This window comes from Anomaloglossus baeobatrachus, chromosome 4 (assembly GCF_048569485.1).
Source record: "Anomaloglossus baeobatrachus isolate aAnoBae1 chromosome 4, aAnoBae1.hap1, whole genome shotgun sequence".
NCBI classification, from domain to species: Eukaryota; Metazoa; Chordata; class Amphibia; order Anura; family Aromobatidae; genus Anomaloglossus; species Anomaloglossus baeobatrachus.
This window is the reverse complement of record NC_134356.1, coordinates 40,411,933-40,437,697: the sequence shown is the minus strand read 5'-3', so window position 1 is coordinate 40,437,697 and position 25,765 is coordinate 40,411,933. Positions and strand designations below refer to the sequence as shown.

The 25,765-nt window shown below is 42.9% G+C and overlaps 1 protein-coding gene across 1 annotated transcript in view; it reads right to left on the bottom strand.

Annotated features, from left to right (window-relative positions):
• TSPAN9 (tetraspanin 9) overlaps positions 1-25,765 on the bottom strand; it is a 634,531-nt gene that overhangs the window by 470,294 nt on the left and 138,472 nt on the right. Inside the window, exon 2 of the mRNA XM_075344268.1 lies at positions 14,468-14,518. The gene's annotated coding sequence lies outside the window, so the exon portion shown is untranslated. The remainder of the gene's footprint in view (positions 1-14,467; positions 14,519-25,765) is intronic.

The window sequence follows — 25,765 nt, the reverse complement described above, 5'->3', positions numbered from 1 at the left end:
TCACAGAGGTGAGTTTTGGGCCACAATGACTACTAGATGTTTGCAGAGGTGAGTTTTGGGCCACAATGACTATTAGATGATCGCAGAGGTGAGTTTTGGGCCACAATAACTAGTAGATGATCGCAGAGGTGAGTTTTGGGGCACAATGATTACTAGATGATCGGAGAGGTGAGTTTTGGGCTACAATGACTACTAGATGATCGCAGAGGTGAGTTGTGGGCCACAATGACTACTAGATGATCCCAGAGGTGAGTTTTGGGTCACAATCACTACTAGATGATCGCAGAGGTGAGTTTTGGGCTACAATGACTACTAGATGATCGCAGAGGTGAGTTTTGGGCCACAATGACTACTAGATGATCGCAGAGGTGAGTTTTGGGCTACAATGACTACCAGATGATCACAGAGGTGAGTTTTGGGCCACAATGACTACTATATGATCACGGAGGTGAGTTTTGGGTCACAATGACTACTAGATGATCGCAGAGGGGAGTTGTGGGCTACAATGACTACTAGATGATCACAGAGGTGAGTTTTGGGCCACAATGACTACTAGATGATCGCAGAGATGAGCTTTGGGCCACAATGACTAGTAGATGATCACAGAGGTGAGTTTTGGGCCACAATGACTACTAGATGATCACAGAGGTGAGTTTTGGGCCACAATGACTACTAGATGATCGCAGAGGTGAGTTTTGGGCCACAATGACTACTAGATGATCGCAGAGGTGACTTTTGGGGCACAATGACTACTAGATGATCGCAGAGGTGAGTTTTGGGCTACAATGACTACTAGATGATCGCAGAGGTGAGTTGTGGGCTACAATGACTACTAGATGATCGCAGAGGTGAGTTTTGGGCTACAATGACTACTAGATGATCGCAGAGGTGAGTTTTGGGCCACAATGACTACTAGATGATCACAGAGGTGAGTTTTGGGCCACAATGACTACTAGATGTTTGCAGAGGTGAGTTTTGGGCCACAATGACTACTAGATGATCGCAGAGGTGAGTTGTGGGCTACAATGACTACTAAAGGATCGCAGAGGTGAGTTGTGGGCTACAAACACTACTAGATGATCGCAGAGGTGAGTTTTGGGCCACAATGACTACTAGATGATCGCAGAGGTGAGTTTTGGGCCACAATGACTACTAGATGATCCCAGAGGTGAGTTTTGGGCTACAATCACTACTAGATGATCGCAGAGGTGAGTTTTGGGCTACAATGACTACTAGATGATCGCAGAGGTGAGTTTTGGGCCACAATGACTACTAGATGATCGCAGAGGTGAGTTTTGGGCTACAATGACTACTAGATGATCGCAGAGGTGAGTTGTGGGCTACAAACACTACCAGATGATCACGGAGGTGAGTTTTGGGTCACAATGACTACTAGATGATCGCAGAGGTGAGTTTTGGGTCACAATGACTACTAGATGACCGCAGAGGTGAGTTTTGGGCCACAATGGACCTTTGCCCTGGAATATCACAGCTCATTAATATTGGGTCGATATTTCGCTCGGACTAAAATCTACCCAGAAGCCAAAGACTAAGGGAAATTTCTCCACTCGGAACCATAAATAGCAAAGCTTTACCAACACAGTAGAACACATTCCGTATTCTGCGCGGCGGACATGGACGATCCCAGGATATGGATAATTTATTATAGCCTGTGCAATGCTTGTATCACATAGGAGCGCAGCGCATTCCTCATGATCTAATGATTAGTAGAGCCGAGCGGCCCGTGCGGCAGCTGAGGCGTTTACAAGAGCTGGCAATCTTCCCGAAACTTCTCTCTGCAAATTCTGCATGCAAATTAAATGAATTGTGATTTGCTTCATTAACTCAGAACTGATGTATTGCACCAGTCTGCCATTTTTGCAGACATACACACAAAGAAGAAAAAAAAAATCATGCTGAGGTTTTCAGGCTACAAATTCAGTATGGTTTTTTTTTTCCATTGTTTTTTTTTTTGTTACCAAAACTTAATTGGGATGAATGAGGATCCACGGTCGTAATTGGAAGGAGTCTTATGTGTAACAGCATCAAACGTTTAACGACGCTCAGATAAAAGACGCTAACGGGATGTCGAAGACAATTGACATATGTTTTAGGCGCCATCTAGTGGTGGTCAGTGAAGCTGCATAGACAGAATAGATTCCATATGGAAAATCCTCAGATAAAAAGTTCTCATTGGGCTCTAATTCCAGTGATAAAATAAAAGAAAAATTAGTTGTGATTAGTTCTCAATTCTGTACCTAAAGAGGTGCAGTGTCTCCTTGCCTCCTGCTACATCCTAAATAATACATTTGGTTGGTACTGTGTACATTTTAAAGAGGACCTCTCACCAGGTAACAAGTGGCCAGTTCTTTCTCTTATTTTATCCCTCAAGTTCCCCTGAGTATTCCTTTTTTTTCCTTTTTTAAAATCCGCCATACAGTCTCAGAGATATGGGGTCTTTTAATTAGTGAATTTTGGGAGTTATTAACTAAGGGGGTGTGGCTTAAAGTAGCTAAAGACACGCCCCAGAGGAGCCTGTTAAAAATTAGTTGTGATGGTAAAAAATGATCTACTGTGAATCATTTACCTAAAAGGGTGCAGTGTCTGCCTGATTTATCCTAAGTAATGCATTTGGTTGGTACAGTGTAAATTTTAAAGAGGACCTCTGACCAGGTAACAAGTGGCTAGTTCTTTCTCTTATTTTATTCCTGAAGTTCCACTGAGTATTCCTTTTTTTAAATCCGCCATACCATTCCAGAGTTATGGGGTGTTTTGATTAGTGCATTTTGGAGGGGTTATTCACAAAAGGGGTGTGGCTTAAATTATCTAAAGACACGCCCCAGAGGATCCTGTGTTAAAATTAAGGAAAAATTAGTTGTGATGATAAAAAAATATCTTCTGTCAATTCTTTACCTAAAGGGGTACAGTGTCTTTTTGCTTCCTGCTACATCTTAAGTAAAGCAATTGGTTACTACATTGTACATTTAAAGAAGACCTCTCACCAGGTAACAAGTGGCCACTTTTTTCTCTTATTTTATCCCTGAAGTTCCCCTGAGTATTCCTTTTTTTTTCCTTTTCCAAAACCATACAGTTCCAGAGATATGAGGTAATTTAATTAGTGTATTTTGTGGGCTATTTACTAAGGGGGTGTGGCTTAAAGTAGCTAAAGACATGCCCCAGAGGGTCCTGTGAAAAATTAGTACTAAATAATTGACATGTTTTAGGCGCCATCTAGTGGTGCTTGGTGAAACTGCATAGACAGAATAGATTCCATATGGAAAATCCTCAGATAAAAAAATTCTCATTGGGCTCTAGTTCCAGTGATAAAATAAAAGAAAAATTAGTTGTGATTAGTTGTCAATTCTGTACCTAAAGAGGTGCAGTGTCTTCTTGCCTCCTGTTACATCCTAAGTAATACATTTGGTTGGTACAGTGTACATTTTAAAGAGGACCTCTCACCAGGTAACACGTTTTTGAGTTATTTACTAAGAGGGAGTGGCTTAAAGTAGATAAAGACACGCCCCAGAGGACCCTGTGCAAAATTAGCAGTAAATACGGAAATAGACATATATTTAGGCGCCATCTAGTGGTGCTTGGTGAAGCTGCATAGACAGAATGGATTCCATATGGAAAATCCACAGATAAAAAGTTCTCATTGGGATCTATTTCAGGTGATAAAATTAAGGAAAAATTAGTTTATTTAGTGATCAATTCTGTACCTGAAGTGGTGCAGTGTCTGCCTATCGATCACCATGTTTAAAAGGAACCTGTCCCTTGCTCAAAAAAAAACTGAGCTAAACACCATCTGAAAATTCTTGATCTCCATACTTTATGCTTTTTTTCCGTTTTACGCTGCGTCGCTCCATTGCTGAGATATTGACATTTGTTTCTTCTGCAGAGCAATATGTGAAATCTCTGCGTTGCTGTTCAATTGGGCGTTTCTTCAGAGTCTTCTTTCACCTCTCCCAGATGCTGCCCATCACAGCTCATCAGCATCTTAGACTGATGCTAGGTCAACAATTGAGTTGTGATTGGCAGCATCTGGGATGGAGGCGTGTAAGTATACGCCCCCAGAGAAGATGGTGTAGAAACGAACACCCAGTTGAACTACAAGCAGAGATTTCACATAGTGAACTCCAAACAAATATGAATATCTCTGCAATGGAGCGACGCAGCGCAAAATGGAAAAAAGCGTCAGAATCAGGGGAGCACAAGGATTGTTACAGAGTATTTAGTGCAATTTTTTTAACAAGTGACAGACCCTCTTTAAAATGCCCTTTAAGGAATACAAAACCTGATAATTAATATTTAAAGGGGTTGTTTACATGGGATATAGATTGGTGATTTCAGCAGAGATCTGCAAAAATTGGAAGAACGGTGACTTTTATCCCCGTTAGAATGGAACATGGAGCAGCAGTGAAGATGCTTGACCTGCGCTCCATTAATTCCCTATACGGCATTTTCGAGCTGCCCTATAAAGAATGAATGGAGCGGTGATGAGGAATCTGACCTATCACTCCATTGGGAAACAAGGATATGCCGTAAGTTTCCAGTTTTGATGTTCGGTGCAGGTGCCTGCAATCAGACATCCATGGATCAACAAGTTATTACTCCTTTAAATTAAGCAGGAAGAATAGTTACCCTACATGATCCTGATATAGCCAGTCCTATAGAAAACACAGGTTGTAATCCTCTGCTGATCAATTCTATCCTCAGCAGGTGGTTAACTCAAGGCTCACCCCTTTAGTCTAGGAGGATGGCTTATTAATTTCTCCTCCTACTGCAGAAACAGCAGAGGGGGAGGCTCCCGCTGCAGTCAGTTTTCTTTTAACCACACACAGTACACTGAATAAAAGGTATACGCCTTGTCACTGGCTGTTGGGCTCTTCTGATCAATTCTATCCTCAGCAGGTGGTTAACTCAAGGCCCATCCCTTTAGTCTAGGAGGTGTGGTTTATTAATCTCTCCTCCTACTGCAGACACACCAGAGGGGGGAGGCTCCTGCTGCAGTCAGTTTTCTTTTAACCACACACAGTACACTGAATAAAAGGGATACGCCTTGTCACTGGCTGTTGGGCTCTCATAAATTGGCAAATTTCTGCTCTAAGTACCTACGTTTTTAACAGTTTCTATAGCAGCAATGCAGGAAGTACAATTATCCCCACTGTTAGTCTAAATGATCCAGATATAGAAATCAGCAGAAAACACAATGATTAATCCCCCACTAATCAATTATATCCTCAGCAGGTGGTTAACTGAAAACCCACCCCTTTAGCCTAGGAGGTGTGGCCTATGAAACTCTCCTCCTACTGCAGACACAGCAGAGGGGGAGGCTCCTGCTGCAGTCACTTTTCTTACAACCACATACAGAAAACTGAATTGAAGGGATATGCCTTGTCCCTGGCATTGGGCTCTCATGATTAATGCTATCCTCAGCAGGTGGTTAACTAGAGGCCCACCCCTTTAGTCTAGGAGGTGTGGCTTATTAATCTCTTCTCCTACTGCAGACACAGCAGAGGGGGGAGGCTCCTGCTGCAGTCACTTTTCTTACAACCACACACAGAACACTGAATAAAAGGGATACGCCTTGTCACTGGCCGTTGGGCTCTTCTGATCAATTTTATCCTCAGCAGGTGGTTAACTCAAGGCCCATCCCTTTAGTCTAAGAGGTGTGGTTTATTAATCTCTCCTCCTACTGCAGACACACCAGCGGGGGGAGGCTCCTGCTGCAGTCAGTTTTCTTTTAACCACACACAGTACACTGAATAGAAGGGATACGCCTTGTCACTGGCTGTTGGGCTCTCATAAATTGGCAAATTTCTGCTCTAAGTACCTACATTTTTAACAGTTTCTATAGCAGTAATGCAGGAAGTACAATTATCCCCACTGTTAGTCTAAATGATCCAGATATAGAAATCAGCAGAAAACACAATGATTAATCCCCCACTAATCAATTATATCCTCAGCAGGGGGTAACTGAAAACCCACCCCTTTAGCCTAGGAGGTGTGGCCTATGAAACTCTCTTCCTACTGCAGACACAGCAGAGGGGGAGGCTCCTGCTGCAGTCACTTTTCTTACAACCACATACAGAAAACTGAATTGATGGGATATGCCTTGTCCCTGGCATTGGGCTCTCATGATTAATGCTATCCTCAGCAGGTGGTTAACTAGAGGCCCACCCCTTTAGTCTAGGAGGTGTGGCTTATTAATCTCTCCTCCTACTGCAGACACAGCAGAGGGGGGAGGCTCCTGCTGCAGTCACTTTTCTTACAACCACACACAGAACACTGAATAAAAGGGATACGCCTTGTCACTGGCTGTTGAGATCATGAATTGGGCAATATCTGCCCTAAGTAGCTAATTTTTAACAATTTCTATAGCAGTAATGCAGGAGGTACATGATCCCAATATAGCCAGTCAGGTAGAAATCCAGCAGAAAACAAAATGATTAATCCCCCACTAAACAATTACATCCTCAGCAGGTGGTTAACTGAAAACCCACTGCAGTCTGTTTTCTTACAACCACACACCGAACACTGAATAAAAGGGATACGCCTTGTCCCTGGCCATTGGGCTCTCATGATTGCTATCCTCAGCAGGTGGTTAACTAGAGGCCCACCCCTTTAGCCTAGGAGGTGTGGCTTATTAAACTCCCCTCCTACTGCAAACACAGCAGAGGGGGGAGGCTCCTGCTGCAGTCAGTTTTCATATAATCACACATAGAACACCGACTACAAGGGATACGCCTCGTCACTGGCTGTTGAGCTCTCATGAATTGGCCAATATCTGCCCTAAGTAGCTAATTTGTAACAGTTGCTATAGCAGTAATGCAGGAGGTACATGATTCCGATATAGCCAGTCAGAGGGGTGAGGCTCCTGCTGCAGTCAGTTTTCTTACAACCACATACAGAAAACTGAATTAAAGGGATACGCCTTGTCACTGGCTGTTGGGCTCCCTAGCCACAGAAAATATTATTTTTATACATTTCTCAGTTTTAATTTTAATAGAAAAAAACCCAAAAAACAAAAAAGAGACTCAATTAAGGGGGAAAGAGCAGAGATACAGTATATCTTTAATTTTATGCTCTCTTTCTGTTGGTAGTGTTCCTTTATGAGGTATAAATTCCCTATAATCTGCAGACAACACATCCTAATCCATAGAGCCGTTGTAGGCACGGTTCGGAGAGGTCTGCAGATGGAGCTGTTGACTTGTCATTTTCCCCCGTAGAAGCCTCACAGACGATGTGTCACACACCGAGTCCTGATATGACAGCCCAGCAGACACAAAGCGCAGACACAGCTCCCATTGTGACAGTGGCTTATTCTGCATGCAAGGTATGCGAACAGCTACAAATGTAAGCGAAACTCCGAGATAGGTCTGTGACATTTACTACTAGATATACACGTTATAATGTCAGATCATTAACATAACACTCGGGGAAGCGATCGCGGTGGAGTCATGTTCAAAATACTAATCATCTCTTATGAGAAGCGTTTTTCAATAGAAAATAAGCCATTTAGTTCCAAAATTAAATCTAAAGCCCGTAAAATAAAGCTGCGGTGACCACTAGGGGGAGCTAATGAGCATATTGCTTTTCCATAGAGTATGCTCCCTCTAGTGGTCACTACAGGAAGACAGAATTTAATCATTTAAAGAAGATACAAAACATGTTTTAAAATATGGTGTTGGTGACCTCATTCCCCACAAAAAAAAACCCTGATTTTGGAGCTTATATCAGTCTAATATGTCCAGGAACCACAATGATTCTAATGCTTTGCAACCTGTCATCTAATCTTCTTAAAAAAGCGGTTTTGAAGCATTAGCATTCTGTCAGCACTATAGGTGCTGGGACTTAATTTTCCTCACTTCCCAGAATGCATTGTGCTTGTTACTGTCTATGGGAGTGCCAGCTGTGCCCATTTCTCTATGCCTCTATGCACTTTGAAAAACAGAAGAGTGGAAGCAGAGGGAAAAAAATCAACCTTACTTCCTCTGGATAGGAAAAGACCTGCCTACACTTCCTGTAAACTCAAAAAAAATTGTTCCAACTTCCTGTAGAGACACAAAGTCCACCAATTACTGTTAATGGGAATCCGTTAGCAGGTTTTTCCTATGTAAGCTGAAGACAGCATGCTGCAAAGGTTAAAACATAGAATTCAGGAAAGTCTGTCTTGTTAAGGTCTGATCTTTTGTTTACTTGCTATGTTTGTTTAAGCAGCAGGACCCTTATCATTGCAGGACTACAAACTCACATGCAGGGTAGTCCAGCACGCCTACTCCTCTGATTGACACCTCAATGTTAATGTACAATCTCCATTGAGAGCCTGGTGAGTATGGGACAGTTCACTCAGCTCTGCTACATGGCTAAATCTAAATGCTTTGATTGTGCTGCTCTTAGGTGAGGTAGCAAAAACTTGCTGACACATTCCCTTTAAGAGATACAAATCTGATTCTTCTTCTTGTAAAGACAGAATGACCTGCCCCTACTTTCCACTGAGAGACAAGGACCACCTCTCTTCCTATAGAGAGACAAAGACCCACTTACTGTAAAGAGACAAAGACCTGCACCCACTTCCTGTAGAGACAAAACCCCTCTTCCTGTAGACACAAAAACCCACCCCACTTCCTGCAGAGAGACAAAGAACCACTCCCACTTCCTGTAGCGAGAAAAAAACCCGCCCCCACTTCCTGTAGAGACAAAGACTCACCCCACTTCCTGTAGAGATACAAAAGCCGCCCCCACTTCCTGTAGAGAGACCAAGACCCACCCCACTTCCTATAGAGTGAAAAAGACCCGTCTCCACCTCCTATAGAAAGACAAAGACCTGACCACTATTCCTATAGACACAGAGACCTGTCCCCACTTCCTATAGAGAAACAAAGACCTGCCCTACTTTCTGTAGAAAAACAAAGAGTGACCCCCATTTCCTGTAGAAAGATAAAAAACCCACCCCCACTTCCTTTTGAGAGACAAAGACCCACCTCACTTCCTGTAGAGATACAAAACCCGCCCCCACTTCCTGAAGAGACAAAAACCGCCCCACTTCCTGTAGAGATACAAAAACTGCCCCACTTCCTGTAGAGACAAAGACCCGCCCCCACTTCCTGAAGAGACAAAAACCGCCCCACTTCCTGTAGAGATACAAAAACTGCCCCACTTCCTGTAGAGACAAAGACCCGCCCCCACTTCCTGTAAAGACAAAGACCCGCCCCACTTCCTGTAGAGATACAAAAACCGCCCCATTTCCTGTAAAGACAAAGACCCGCCCCACTTCCTGTAGAGACAAAGACCCGCCCCACTTCCTGTAGAGACAAAGACCCGCCCCACTTCCTGTAGAGACAAAGACCCGCCCCACTTCCTGTAGAGACAAAGACCCGCCCCACTTCCTGTAGAGAGACAAAGATCCACCCCACTTCCATGTTGGGGTCTCTGTTACTAGCGACACCTAGTGGCCAGCACAGAGAAAAAGACAACATAATCTTTAAATAATGTCATTAGCAGTTTTCTGATTTATCATATTATTGATCAAATGAGGAAGTTGCCTAAAAGTACACGTTTTATTCAAACTTCTTTGTACAGAAAATTTAAATAACTTGTTACCATGGTACCAATATGTTGTTTTCTAAAATATGTATTTTATCTCCCTGGGGTCCAAAAGAAAAACTAAGCATAAAAAAAAGCATAAAACATTATTCCTGTAATTTCGTCATCTCATTTTCTTTGATCCTATTTTGTCTCATCTTACAATTAACAAGTGAGAAAGTTTTAAAAAAACGTTTCCTTGTGTGTTTCAAGAGATCAGCCTGTAGACAAGAGTGGTGCTGCTTCTACAGGAAAAAAAGGTGCATTAAGCCAGTACCCCACCCCATGTCCTGGAAGACCCCTTTAACAATTCCCAGTGGCTGTGACATATTGACAGGGTGTGGCCAGCCTAAATCTTAGGACCCGATATAGTATTAATGCATGGAAGGGGGGTGTTAAAGGGTCCAATACAGTTAGGTCCAGAAATATTTGGACAGTGACACAATTTTGGCGAGTTGGGCTCTGCATGCCACCACATTGGATTTGAAATGAAACCTCTACAACAGAATTCAAGTGCAGATTGTAACGTTTAATTTGAAGGTTTGAACAAAAATATCTGATAGAAATTGTAGGAATTGTCACATTTCTTTACAAACACTCCACATTTTAGGAGGTCAAAAGTAATTGGACAAATAAACCAAACCCAAACAAAATATTTTTATTTTCAATATTTTGTTGCGAATCCTTTGGAGGCAATCACTGCCTTAAGTCTGGAACCCATGGACATCACCAAACGCTGGGTTTCCTCCTTCTTAATGCTTTGCCAGGCCTTTACAGCCGCAGCCTTCAGGTTTTGCTTGTTTGTGGGTCTTTCCATCTTAAGTCTGGATTTGAGCAACTGAAATACATGCTCAATTGGGTTAAGATCTGGTGATTGACTTGGCCATTGCAGAATGTTCCACTTTTTTGCACTCATGAACTCCTGGGTAGCTTTGGCTGTATGCTTGGGGTCATTGTCCATCTGTACTATGAAGCGCCGTCCGATCAACTTTGCGGCATGTGGCTGAATCTGGGCTGAAAGTATATCCCGGTACACTTCAGAATTCATCCGGCTACTCTTGTCTGCTGTTATGTCATCAATAAACACAAGTGACCCAGTGCCATTGAAAGCCATGCATGCCCATGCCATCACGTTGCCTCCACCATGTTTTACAGAGGATGTGGTGTGCCTTGGATCATGTGCCGTTCCCTTTCTTCTCCAAACCTTTTTCTTCCCATCATTCTGGTACAGGTTGATCTTTGTCTCATCTGTCCATAGAATACTTTTCCAGAACTGAGCTGGCTTCATGAGGTGTTTTTCAGCAAATTTAACTCTGGCCGGTCTATTTTTGGAATTGATGAATGGTTTGCATCTAGATGTGAACCCTTTGTATTTACTTTCATGGAGTCTTCTCTTTACTGTTGACTTAGAGACAGATACACCTACTTCACTGAGAGTGTTCTGGACTTCAGTTGATGTTGTGAACGGGTTCTTCTTCACCAAAGAAAGTATGCGGCGATCATCCACCACTGTTGTCATCCGTGGACGCCCAGGCCTTTTTGAGTTCCCAAGCTCACCAGTCAATTCCTTTTTTCTCAGAATGTACCCGACTGTTGATTTTGCTACTCCAAGCATGTCTGCTATCTCTCTGATGGATTTTTTCTTTTTTTTCAGCCTCAGGATGTTTTGCTTCCCCTCAATTGAGAGCTCCTTAGACCGCATGTTGTCTGGTCACAGCAACAGCTTCCAAATGCAAAACCACACACCTGTAATCAACCCCAGACCTTTTAACTACTTCATTGATTACAGGTTAACGAGGGAGACGCCTTCAGAGTTAATTGCAGCCCTTAGAGTCCCTTGTCCAATTACTTTTGGTCCCTTGAAAAAGAGGAGGCTATGCATTACAGAGCTATGATTCCTAAACCCTTTCTCCGATTTGGATGTGAAAACTCTCATATTGCAGCTGGGAGTGTGCACTTTCAGCCCATATTATATATATATAATTGTATTTCTGAACATGTTTTTGTAGACAGCTAAAATAATAAAACTTGTGTCACTGTCCAAATATTTCTGGACCTAACTGTATGCACCCAGGACCACGAGCAGTTCTGGGTGTATATTGCTAATCCCTGTCCCTGTATACACTAGCATAGATACAGAGATCTTTAGAAAAGTATTTCTAAAAATCCTTTATAATATGCTAACAAGGCCAGTAACTAGTCCCCTGGGCGTGAATTCCCTTGGCTAGTCAGCCCCCTTGGCATGTAAGCACGCCCTTGTGGGCGTCCTAACATGCTAATGAATGCGCAGCGTCAGACGATGATGCCACCGCCCCAACGCTGGATTTCAGCTCAGTGCGCATGATCCCCAGACTTTTGGTCATGTGCACTATGAAGCTGGGTGTACACGTCCAGGCCTAAAACTGGTTTAGTGCGCATGACCGGAATCCAGAGACGGGCACAATGGCAGCCAAGGTGAGCGCGACCATCCTCTGACGCTGCGCATTCATTCTTCAAAGCAGGAGAGGAGAAGGGGTTAACGCCGCGCATTCGCCAGAAATCATATAGAATTGTTGAATAAATCTTTTATTCCATAGGTCTACGCGTTTCGAGGTATGAAGCCTCTTCCTCAGGACCAGAATATCAACCAGGACCAGGTTGATATTCTGAATAGGATAACTGAAGTGAGCACTAATATATATATTATGAGTGCAAGCCAAAAATTACATACTATATACGGATAAGGCTGCACATCAAACTTAAATAATAGTATAATGCCTCAAGCATATGGACAAATATTGGAATATACAATGAAAAATGCTACTTGCTAATTTGAACATTGGGGCTCAGTTACATTGATCAATGCGATTGCTAAATATCTCCTTTTTCCTAATATTCATGGCAGGTATGCAATTCATTATTCACATGTTCAAATTAGCAAGTAGCATTTTTCATTGTATATTCCAATATTTGTCCATATGCTTGAGGCATTATACTATTATCTAAGTTTGATGTGCAGCCTTATCCGTATATAGTATGTAATTTTTGGCTTGCACTCATAATATATATATTAGTGCTCACTTCAGTTATCCTATTCAGTTATATGTAGTTTTTTTCTGAATGTGAACACAGCTCCGCCCCTTTCGGCCATGTTTTTTCCATCTCCTATATAAGAAAGTCCTTAGTTACCCCTCTCCACCCATAGCAGTTTTTAATTGCAATGAGATGACACACAGTTAGGGTCACAGAGCTAGGGACCCCAATATAGAGATATGCCTTGACGAGGCCTTGGGGCTCAGTTACATTGATCAATGCGATTGCTAAATATCTCCTTTTTCCTAATATTCATGGCAGGTATGCAATTCATTATTCACATGTTCAAATTAGCAAGTAGCATTTTTCATTGTATATTCCAATATATGTCCACAGGTTGATATTCTGGTCCTGAGGAAGAGGTTTCATACCTCGAAACGCGTAGACGTATGGAATAAAAGATTTATTATTTAGTCAACAACTCTATATGATTTCTGGCGAATGTGCGGCGTTAACCCCTTCTCCTCCCCCCCTTTGAAGACTGATCCACGTGGGGGTGCGGCAGCCGCCAATATCTCATGCTATCTATGGTAGTTGTGACCCTCACAACCACACTAGGTGAGAGTATACTTTTATACATTACTCCGCTGTTTATCTGGTAAAACCCTATAAATGCTTCTTTTTCTAGTTTTATCACTGCACATTCATTAGCATTTTAGAACGCCCACAAGGGTTTCCTTACAAGCTAAGGGGGCCGACTAGCCAAGGGAACCAACACCCCTGAGACTAGTCTCTGCGTTCATTAGCATATCATAAAGGTTCTTTAGAAATACTTTTTCTAAAGATCTCTTTATCTATGCTAGTGTATACAGGGACAGTTAGGCAGGGATTAGTAATATGCACCCAGAACTGCTCCTGGATTTGGGTGCATATTGGACCTGACAGGTTCCCTTTAAATCACTTTTTTTTTTTGTTTGTTGACATCTTTTGTACCAAATTTGTCCAAGCGGTGCACGTAGTTCCTGAATTTTGTGAAAAATCAAATTATTATTTTTTTTCCCTTCTTTAACCTGTGTTGCGTCTTTTGGCACAAAAAGTTGCACATACGTACTGCAAAATTTTCTAAAATTAAGGCTGACATGAAATCACTTGGGGGGCGGGGGAGGGGCTGGAGTACATTTGTTCAAAAATTTAGAGGCTTTTTAAAAAGTAAGTAAATAACTAAATCAATCCATCAGCCAAACTGGCAAAAAAAAAAAAGTAGAATACATAAAATTGACTTTAAATTCAAAATTATATTTAAATTATATTTAAATTAAGTAATTATATTATTATTATTATTATTATTATTATTATTAAATAAAATAATTTTATATATTCATATATATTTATATATAATTCAAAATTATATTTAAATTATATTTAAATTAAATAATTTTAAATAAATAACTAAATTATTTAATTTAAATATAATTTTTATATATATATATATATATATATATATATTTATATGTATATATAAAATTTATATATTCATAAATATATATATAATTAAAAATTATATTTAAATTATATTTAAATTAAATAATTTTAAATAAATAACTAAATCAATCAATCAGCCAAACTGGCAAAAAAAAGGTAGAATACATAAAATAGACTTTAAATTCAAAATTATATTTAAATTAAATAATTAATAATTAATTAATAATTAATTAAATAAAACTAAATTCAAATTATAAGAAAAGTAAAGCAAGAATTAAAAAAAAAGGATGAAAAACACCAACAAAAAGGAAAAAAAAAAGGAGCAAGAATAGGAGATGTGGCAGATCAAGCATCCTCCTTACATTATGAACCTTACAGTTCCGCTTACCGTGAAATTTGCAAACTGGAGCTCCAAGGTTCGTGTGTTCTCTTATTCTTTCTAAGAAAGCGAGAAAATAAAAAAATCATCAAATTATTATAAAAGTCCTGAAGTCAGCGGAAACACAAGTCATGATACAGCAGAGATGTCGTAAAAGTGGAAGTATCATTTTTCATTTCATCCAGCACAGCAGGTGACTCCATATTTCATATGAGGCATGAAATGTGGTTACATACTATAGTAGTGTACAACGGCTTTAATAATAAAATTAATGCACATGTTATAAATGGAAAATCTGCTCAATCCCTGCCTAGAATGTATTGGCCGGCCATGGATTTGGTTTCTCTAATTTCTGCCAGTATCAGCGCACTTGCCCCGTAGTGACCTCAGCTGAGCGTACAGCACAACTCAACAGTGACAATGAAGATGGTATTGACGGAAGGCGATAGGGAGAGGGGAAACTTCCTGCAACTCACATCAGTCTGTACCCTAAGCTTTCCAATGTCCCTATACAGATGCTTCCCCCCGTCACTATCATATGCCTAGGCCCTCACTTGCACTGAACTTACCCTAGCTAGTGAGAAGGCCAGTGGGAGCACTAGTCTCACCACTGTAATAATACAACACAAGGAATCGATTTGGTTTCTCCAGTTTCTGGCTGTATCAGCTCAATTTCCCTGTAGCAACCTCTTTATCATGCCAGAGCATACAGACACTCAGCGTGCAGTACAACACAAAGGTGACAATGAGGATGGTATTGAAGGAAGGCCCTGGCAATAGGGAGAAGGAACACCTCCTGCAACTCACTTCAATCTGTACCCTAAGCTTCCCAACGTCCCTATACAGGTCCTTCCCCCCATCGCCATCACGTGCCTAGGCCCTTGCTTGCCTTGAACGTACCCTGGCTAGTGAGAAGGCAGGTGGGAGCACTAGTCTCACCACTGTAGTAATACAACACAAGGAATCGATTTGGTTTCTCCAGTTTCTGGCTGCATCAGCTCAATTTCCCTGTAGCAACCTCTTTGTTATGCCAGAGCATACAACACAAAGGTGACAATGAGGATGGTATAGAAGGAAGCCCCTGGCAATAGGGAGAAGGGACACCTCCGCAACTCACTTCAGTCTGTACCCTAAGCTTCCCAATGTCCCAATACAGGTCCTTCCCCCCCGTCGCCATCACGTGCCTAGGCCCTCGCTTGCCTTGAACGTACCCTGGCTAGTGAGAAGGCAGGTGGGAGCACTAGTCTCACCACTGTAGTAATACAACACAAGGAATGTGAGACAGAGAGGGAAAAAGGTACAAAAAGGAAAACACTCCAAATTTCTTTAATAAAGGAAAAAACCCCAGCTGCAACATTCATGACTCCTCAGCTTCTTCCAGAGTTTGGTCAGCAATAGAATGATAATCTATAACCGGCATCAGATGGTAAGACATGTGACTTTTTATAGAGAAGGGGAGTGGTCACAAAAGAGCTGCACTTGAGATTAAGGCTACAAAGAATAGATAGGAAAGATTTCTTAACCTCTGCAGCACTAAAAGAAAATAGGTATATTCAAATACCAGTTTTAGACCCATGAACAATAAAGCGTTGGGACTTTCTGGTCCCAGACTCGCCATCGATCTCCCCAGAGTGAGACATACACATGACAGTCGGCAGGTGAGATGTAGTATTACATGATGGCAAAACAAATCAATGGACACTCGTATTGGTCAGAATTAATCTGCCAGGATTGGCAATGTTGTTTGGTTCACAGTATAGGGGGTTCCAACTTGGACACCCACCTTATGGAGCACAAAGGTCCAAATTAGGTATATGGGTAGTAATAGTTAGCGGATTGCCATGGTTTAAGCAGTCAGTATTCAGTTGTGTTACCATAGGATGAGATCACAAACTCAATATTATGTCTATATGATGATCACGTCTGTATGGCACTGTGGAATTAATAGCACTATAGAAGTGAGTAAAATAAATAAATAAATGTTCAGTGAACTCTCTCTAGTGGATGCAGATATAATTTCACAATTTAAAATAATGGTGCCTACAGCTACCACTAGGGGGAGCTCAGAAACTCAACATTAAACTCATAGTGTTATGATCCAATGCTCAATGACTACAATGAGCACGATCCACCAGAGTCGTAGGTAATAACGTACCGACCGCAAGCCCTGAACTTAACACCACACTAGAAGTAGCCGGGCAGCATACCTGACAATCCTTGATGCCTCAAACCCAGCCGGAGGACTACATAACCTACAAGGCAGAAAGTGAAAACAAAAACTATCTTGCCTCAGAACAGATTTCCCCAAAGAAAATAGGCAGCCTCCCACATGTACTGACTGTGATCAAAGATGAAAAGACATACACTGTAAGAGCAAGATGAAGCAAAGAGAGGCCACACTATACTAAATACAAAATACAGGATAGGGAACTCTTGCGGTCGGTATGAAAAACCCTATCAAAACTTCCTACACGGAATGTGCAAAAAGGAGGAGTAATCTAATAATCGCACGTTCACAATCCATACAAGACTCTGGTAAAATTGTAGGAAAAAACTAGCAATTACCCTGCTAACTAACCCTTGCTAAACTAAATAGCAAAGACTGACTAGGAAGATAAATCTTCGTTATCTGAAGGCACAAACAAAACAGGATACAATAAAAAACCTTCAGAGAAAATTCACAGAAGCAATAAGCAAATAACACACAAAAAGTATGAAACAAAACCATGAACTTAGTTTAGCTTGGTAGCAGGGAAGCCAGGAGAACAAGAGACAGACTCCTATAGTCTCTGGAATTTCAGACAACTGGCAGAGATAAACAGCCAGCACACACCTATATCCAAAATCAAGGTTTGAGCTGCAAACCAGGTGTGTAGAACTGCGGAACAGAATCTAACCACTAACCTCAGCGACCACAGCAGGGAACTCCACCAGACAGTATTCACAACACCATAGGCAGTTAACTTCCTCTAATGGTGGCAGATATCATTTCCCAATTTAAAATTATGCTGCCTGAAACCACCACTAGAGAGAGCTCACAATCTCAATATGAAACTCAAATGCAATGTGCTCCCCCTAGTGGAGGCAGATATCATTTCACAATTTTAAATTCTGTTGCCTGAAACCATCACTAGGAGAGCTCACAAACTATATTAAACACAAATGCAATGCAGTGAGCTCCCCCTAGTGGAGGCAGATATTTCACAAGTTAAAATTCTGTTGCCTAAAACCATCATTAGAGGGAGCTCACAAATTCTACATTAAACACAAATGCAATGAGCTCCCCCTAGGGGAAGCAGATATAATTTCACAAATTAAAATTATGTTGCCTGAAACCATCACTAGAGGGAGCTCACCATCTCAATATTAAACCCAAATGCAGTGAGCTCCCCCTAGTGGAGGCAGATATTTTGTAATGTAAAATTCTGTTGCCTAAAACCATCACTAGAGGGACCTCACAAACTCTATATCAAATACAAATGCAAGGAGCTCCCTCTAATGGAGGCAGATATTTCACAATTTAAAATTCTGTTGCCTTAAACCATCGCTAGAAGGAGCTCACAATCTCTATATTAAACCCAAATGCAGTGAGCTCCCTCTAGTGGAGGCATATATAATTTTACAATTTAAAATTCTGTTGCCTGAAACCATCACTAGAGGGAGCTCACAACCTCTATATTAAACACAAAGGCAGTTAGCTCCCCTAGAGGCAGATATTTCCCAATTTAAAATTATATTGCCTAAAACCATCACTAGAGGGAGCTCACAATCTCAATATTAAACACAAATGCAATGAGCTCCCTCTAGTGGAGGCAGATATTTCACATTTTAAAATTCTCCTGCCTGAAACCATCACTAGAAGGAGCTCCAAAATCAATAGTGAACCCAAATGCAGTGAGCTCCCCCTAGTGGAGACAGATATTTCATAATTTAAAATTCTGTTGCCTAAAACCGTCACTAGAGGGAGCTCACAAACTCAATAGTAAATCCAAATGCAAGGAGCTCCCCCTAGTGGAGGTGGAAGTAATGTCAAAATTTTAAAACTTTTTTTTAAAAAGGCTCAAAGCGTGTTTTACCTACCAGAAAAACCTTTATGTGTACACCAGTCTATGGCAAAAATGTCCTTCAACAGAACTCTACATGTTACCGTCTAATCACCTTTAACAATTCATGACTACAGCCTGAGAAAGCCGCTATATATTCTATCTAACAAGTAAAGCATAATAATTTAATAAACTGCTGTGCAATATTTATAGGCCCCGTCGTCGTCCAATCACCTTGTTTTATACCTATAATTACAATAGGAAATAGTTTAGGCAGATAATTATGTCTCCTGCAGGTAATGAAATCAGGAGGAGACGAGATATGGGACTCGGCTGTGCAAATGTCACATATCATATTAAGCAGAGCGCCGACTCCTAATTCTATAAACCTCCATGCAGTTACCAGCTCTCCTCTCCATGCTCTACCACCATGATTCACTATCACCCTTCACTGTGACTACAGAATATTAGTGTAGGGTATTATATATAACGCAGCATATGGAAAGCCTCAGGACCAGAGGCATAATGGAAAGTAATGAGGAGTGGGAGCTCAGAAAATCCATAGAGGCGTCGGCATAATGAAAAGTAATGAGGAGTGGGAGCTCAGAAAATCCATAGAGGTGCAAAAAAAGCTCTAAGTGCTGCAAATGTGGCGCCCCTGACCTAGTCAGGCACCACCGAGTACTGCACCCATGCTGGGACAGTGCTTCCAGGTGATTCCAAAGGCCAGAATGAGGTGTGTACGCATAGACACATAGCAACCAGGTCTCCCACACCATTAGATGGGACCCTTGGGTAGCCTTTAGAGGAGACTAGCCTTCAATTCTTGTTAAGGGGTGTAGTGGAGGGGCTGAAAGCTAAAGTGCAGAGGCTGTCAGGAAAGGAGTGGAGTGAGCCAGTCTGGTAGCAGTGAACGCGGTTGCTAGGAGACGCAGACGCACACACGCGCTAGTCAGACCCTGGACGTGGAGTAGCCGTTAGCGGGGGAGAACGGTTACCAGTGAGTCAGTCAGAAAGACACCTGAAGAGAGGCAGTTGAGTACGGGGACTGCCGGTGACTAGGCACGCACGGGGAACAGGTCCCTAGAGTAGATGTCCATTTATTGATCTGCTAAACCTGCCGGTGAGGGGACTAGAGATACCTCACCAACCATACAGAGTCCGAGCCTCAGCAACAACATGGGGACCCATAAGGAGACAGAGCTTGAAGCCATCTCACCTGGTCCATGCTGCTGGGAAACGGGCCAAAAAGGGAGAAAAGGCAGTAGCGACTCCCTGGATAGACCCCACGGTACTCCAAGTTAGGGGTTATCCGAACAAAGAAGTGCTAGGAAGGCGAGTTAATGGTTACCCTCAGATCAGCCTGAAGGAGTTCCTGGTTCCACCTGGTTTGTCTCAGCATCGCCCGGGCTACCTCACGATAACAGCAAAAGTGAGTAAAAACAAGTTGAAAGACTTTCCGGACTGAGCCTGAGTTATTCTGGAACCTGTTGTTCTACACATCCGAGCCCCTGGGGCCAGCCTCACTCACGGGAGGCCACACCATCCGACTGCAGACCCCATCAGCTCCAGACACTCGTTAAACCTGCAGTGGCGGTCACCCATACCCCTGACCGCTAACTGTGAGTGGCGTCACGACTCATATATATACAAAACCAACATACCTGTTGACATATATACCTAAAAGAAGACCCTGTGGCGTCCCTGAAGGTGGAGTGATGTCCCGGTACCGATATCACTAGCGAGTGTATCCGCCCCCGTCGGTTGTGCGACACGGGCAAATCGCTGTCCGTGGCGCACAACATCGCTAACACCCGTCACACGGACTTACCTTCCCTGCGACGTCGCTCTGGCCGGTGATCCGCCTCCTTTTTAAGGGGGCGGTTCGTGCGGCGTCACAGCGATGTCACACGGCAGCCGTCCAATAGCAGAGGAGGGGCGGAGATGAGCAGCCGGAACATCCCGCCCACCTCCTTCCTTCCTCATTGGTGGTGGACGGAGGTAAGGAGATGTTCATCGCTCTTGCGGTGTAACACATAGCGCTGTGTGCTGCCGCAGGAACGAGGAACAACATCGCTATTTACCAGACAACGATTTTTGTTATATGAACGACCTCTCATATACCAACGATTTTTGTCTCTTTTGCGATCGTTTAAGGTCGCTCCAGCCTGTCACACGCTGCAATGTCACTAACGACGGCGGATGTGCGTCACAAATACCGTGACCCCGACGATATATCGTTACCGATGTCGCAGCGTGTAAATGGCCCTTTCCCAAAACATGTGATCAAGAGAGCATGCAGACCAGCACCAGACCAGCTAAGGCTAAGTTCACATTTCCGCTAAAATGTATCAGTCACAATCCGCTGCTCTTGTAAACAACGGAATCCGTTTAGTGGATTCCGTTGCTCCCATAGACTTGTATGAGCAGCGGATTGTGACTGATGATGCTGCGTTGCACCCTCCGCCCAACTGATCAGTCGTGGAACTACTGACCGCCGGGTGGGAGGAACGCAGCATGTAACGTTTTTTGAGCAGCGCGATCCGTCTGATTTCACTGCGCATGCTCTCTTGCTCCCTGCACACGTCACCAGCTTTGGTTGGTTACCCGATATTTACCCTGGTTACGGTGCAAGGAGCCAGCGCTAAGCGGTGTAGGCCCGTAACCAAGGTAAATATCAGGTAACCAAGGTAAACATCGGGTGCTTTGTTTCCCGATATTTAGTCTGGTTACGTGTGCAGGGAGGCCGACACTTCCCCGCTCGGCCCCGCCCACTCCCGCACCCCGCACATGTGTGTACACACACACACACACACACCTGTCCCCAGCCATGCAGACAAGCACTGCCACTGACACCCTCATCTGGCCCCGCCCCCCGCTCGGCTCCGCCCCCTCTTACACTCCGCATGTGCACGCACACACACACACACACACACACACGCACACACACATACACTCACCTGTCCCCAGCCATGCAGACCGCAGCACTGCCACTGACATCCTCAGTGCCTGGCCCCGCCCCCCGCTCGGCTCCGCCCCCTCCCGCATTCAGCATGTGTATACACACACACACTCTCACACTCACATACTCGCACACACACACACTCACCTGTCTTGCAGTCCCTGCGGCACTGACATCCTCAGTGCCACGGCCCCGCTCGGCTCCCCCCCCCCCCCGAACTCCGCCCCCCGCACACAACGGAATCCGACAAAGAATTTTGTTCTTTGTCATCCGTTGTACAGCGTTGAACAGCGCATCAGTTACACACAGATACAAAACAACGGAAATGTGAACTTAGCCTAAGATAAACTATAGCTGGCAAAGAAGATGTAATTGGCTCCCCACAACATGTCATCAAAGGAGACTAACAAGCAGACCAGCAGAGATTAACTCTTGCTAGCCCGCCTAAAAATCAACACACAGCAGGTCGATGCCCGAGTCTGCCCGTGTTGATCCCAGACACCAGAGAATCTCTCAGGCGGAGTGTCAGACTCTGCAATTTGAATAGAGCTTGACGCCGCCATGACAATTGGCAAAGTTAGATAAAATCTCCCTGTGACAAAAACATCAGAATAATGAGGATCCCGCAAAATTTTGACTTTGTGCAAGGATGTTTTGCTCCTTATTAACATTTTTTACAGCATTTTTCTGCAGTCACTGATGATGGCCCCAATCTGACGGGTCTGCAAATTACTGGGTGATTGTGAAATAATACATTCCTATTAAGTGTGACAAATGTTATATTGGATCTCCGCAAAAGGCGGATGTTCAAAAGAGAAGATCAGAAACACTTTCATGTTCCCATAACATAGCGGGAAGATTTCTTAGCGGGGCTGGTCAGTTATATTAGTCGAGTGGAGAATTTGTGTCCAGACTTCAAGAAATGAAAACAATGCAGTGACCTACCAAACAATGCACAACCCACTACTGATGATCCCATTCTTAAAGGGGAGGTTAAGCTGAAACTATGGGGCACAATGCTTTCATCTGGTCTCAGTGCCAGGACCACCAGTGATCAAAACTACTGATATCAGTATATTATATCCTAATTGATATAAAAAGGCAGGTACACTTTAAATATATATTAAAGGGAGTCTTTCTGCAGAAAATGACTGTTCAAACTAAGCATCTTTGAACAAACAGTTCCCACCTGCTTTTTTTCTACCCATCTCTACTCTCCTTTGGTTGTATGAAGCCAAATATATCAAGAAGGAAGAGGAGAGTGGAGTTTGATGGAAAAAAAAAGTCGATGGAAGGAGCACTGAATTGTTTGGACAAAGGAGTGAGCGAGCGCAGTGCTCAGTTTGAACAGTCATTTTTTTTACTGACAAACTCTATATAAAGAAGACTGCTAATATCACTGCACTATTCTAAGGTAACTGGAAAAAAGTAGGATGCACTATCGGTCTCCCCTACCAATATCAGATTATACTTGTGAGCTGTCACAAGAATGTCATGCCTTGCTGAGATATCGGGGGGATCGGGGATCAGGTCTCAGATTTTGGTTGTTATAGAATACACTCACTGTTTATCCTGATATTTAATTCCATTTGGTGCTGAAGGGGTTAAGGTCTCTATTCTATCCTGCTGAAACTGACTTGTAGCTGTTAATCTATATAAACTCTCTGCTCACTCTCTTCTATGCCGGCTATAGCTCATTCTATAACTGACCACTTTGAAGGAGTGGAGAAGCTGAGGTGTTGTTTATGTTGCAGCTGAGAAGCTTCCTGCTTGAGTAGCTGTGGAGATCTATTTGTTGTGTCTTTCCCCTGTTTACCAATATCATATTAGACTTGTCAGCTGTCACAAGTGTGTTGCACCCTGCTAAGACCTTGGGGGGATAGGGGATCAAAAGGTTTCAGATTTTGGATGTTTTTAGAATCCGCTCATTGCTTATCCTGAGTAGAAGCGTATTTAATTCCATTCAGTGTTGAATGGGTTAAGGTCTCTTTTCTATCTTGCTCAGATTGACTTGTAGCTGTTAATTTCAGCTTCCACAATATAAACTCGCCACTCACTCTCTCCTATGCCGGCTAAGTTTATTCTACAGTATAACTGACCACTTTGAAGTAGTCTGGCTCTGGAGAAGCTGAGGTGTTGTTTCTGTTGCAGCTGAGAAGCTTCCTTCTTGAGTAGCTGTGGAGAGCATTTATTGTGTCTTTCCCCTGTTTACCAATATCATATTAGACTTGTGAGCTGTCACAAGTGTGCCGCGCCTTGCTAAGACCTTGGAGGGATCAGAAGGTCTCAGGTTTTGGTTGTTTTCAGAATCCGCTCATCGCTTATCCTGAGTAGGAGCGTAGTTAATTCAATTTGGTGCTGAAGGGGTTAAGGTCTTTTTTTTTCTATCCTGCTGAGATTCACCTGTAGCTGTTAATCTCAGATTCCGCTATATAAGCTCACTCCTCACTCTCTCTTATGCCGGCTATAGCTTATTCTATAACTGACCACTTTGAAAGAGCCTGGTTCTGGAGAAGCTGAGGTGTTGTTTCTGTTGTAGCTAAGAAGCCTCCATCTTGAGTAGCTATGGAGAGCTATTTGTTGTGTCTTTCCCCTGTTTACCAATATCATATTAGACTTGTCAGCTGTCACAAGTGTGTTGTGCCCTGCTAAGACCTTGGGGGATAGGGGATCAGAAGGTTTCAGATTTTGGTTGTTTTTAGAATCCGCTCATCGCTTATCCTGAGTAGGAGTGTAGTTAATTCCATTCGGTGCTGAAGGGGTTAAGGTCTCTTTTCTATCCTGCTGAGATTGACTTGTAGCTGTTAATCTCAGCTTCTACTATAAAAGCTCACTCCTCACTCTCTCCTATGCTGGCTATAGCTCATTCTATAACTGACCACTTTGAAGAAGCCTGGCTCTGGAGAAGCTGAGGTGTTCTTTCTGTTGCAGCTGAGAGGTTTCCTGCATGAGTATCTGTGGAGATCTATTTGTTGTGTCTTTCCCCTGTTTGTCTTACCTTCCTCATGTTTTATTGTAGTGGCGAGACTAGCATCTCGCTGGCCTTTCGCACTAGTCAGGGTGAGTTCAGGGCCAGCGAGGGCCTAGGCACGTGACGGTGTGGCGCCCCCGAGGCTTCAGTTACCACAGGGTACTGCACCTCACCAGAGGTGCAGTATTCATCCCGGGTATGGAGGAGGTCATTGCCGGTAACCACCGCAACATACATACAACATACCGGCGTATGGGGACAGGACCTGTCTAGGGATTTTAAGGACTGTAGGGATCAGTATCAGGTGAGTGTTAAAAGATGACCCCTATCCCTAGCACCAGGGCCATCCATTGTATTGTTTCTCTGGTGTACCCTTTGTGTTATGCCGCTCACAGGGGGTCCTCTCATCCACAGTGTGACATGGACCTCTTAAAAATTAGTAGTTTATGCAAAAATTGCCAGGAAAGTGAATATGGAAGCTTACCCTTAGGATGTTTGGTTTTTTTTTTTTTTTAAATAATCAAAAATTCTAGTTAGTCGACACTTGTTTCTAGAAGTCCAAAGTCAGAAGGTTTAGGAAATCGAGCAGCAGAGTACGTGACTGCTGAGGAGCGCACTATTTTCTCTGCTTTTCAATTCACCATTATCGCAGTTATCAACTACCACCACCAGAGGGAGCTCACTCCCTCTATACAGATATATAAAGCTTCCATTGAGCTCAGCACTGCTAGTATAGCTCCCCCTAGTGGTGACTCTATGCTGCCAAAAATATATAGTGTAAAACCTTAAACAGGCTGAAACACTTATCACAACCACTAGATGGCCACATCCAGACACGTATAGAATAAATATCTTCCAAAAGAGAATCTAACAATTATGTTTCTAAGCTGGTGCTCACCTTACGCCGCTTCTTTCAAGGTATGAGAAGCCAAGAGTAAAGGTGAGGAAGTACATCAAGTCACCTATGAAGCCCCCATGTAATGGGGTACACATGGCTGGTATATCCATTGTTTAACATATTTTTAGCTTCACTTTATCTCCTTTTATGTTTAAGTTTGAAGACAAATTTGTGATAAATCTTCACACACCAACGTTCCAGACTTGGTGAGACCAGGAGTCATTATAACGGTGCCGCGTAATTACGGATACAGTGAGTCGTTACGGAATAATGGCCGCCGTTACCTTTTACAACGCCGACATTATCTTTTCACACCGCTTTAACACAAAGTTAAGACCTGCGTCTAAAATATTAAAATCCATTTATATCTGATGAAGCAGAATACACCGGGCAAGAAATGGCTGGAGATTTCCTGGTATGATGTTACTGTGGT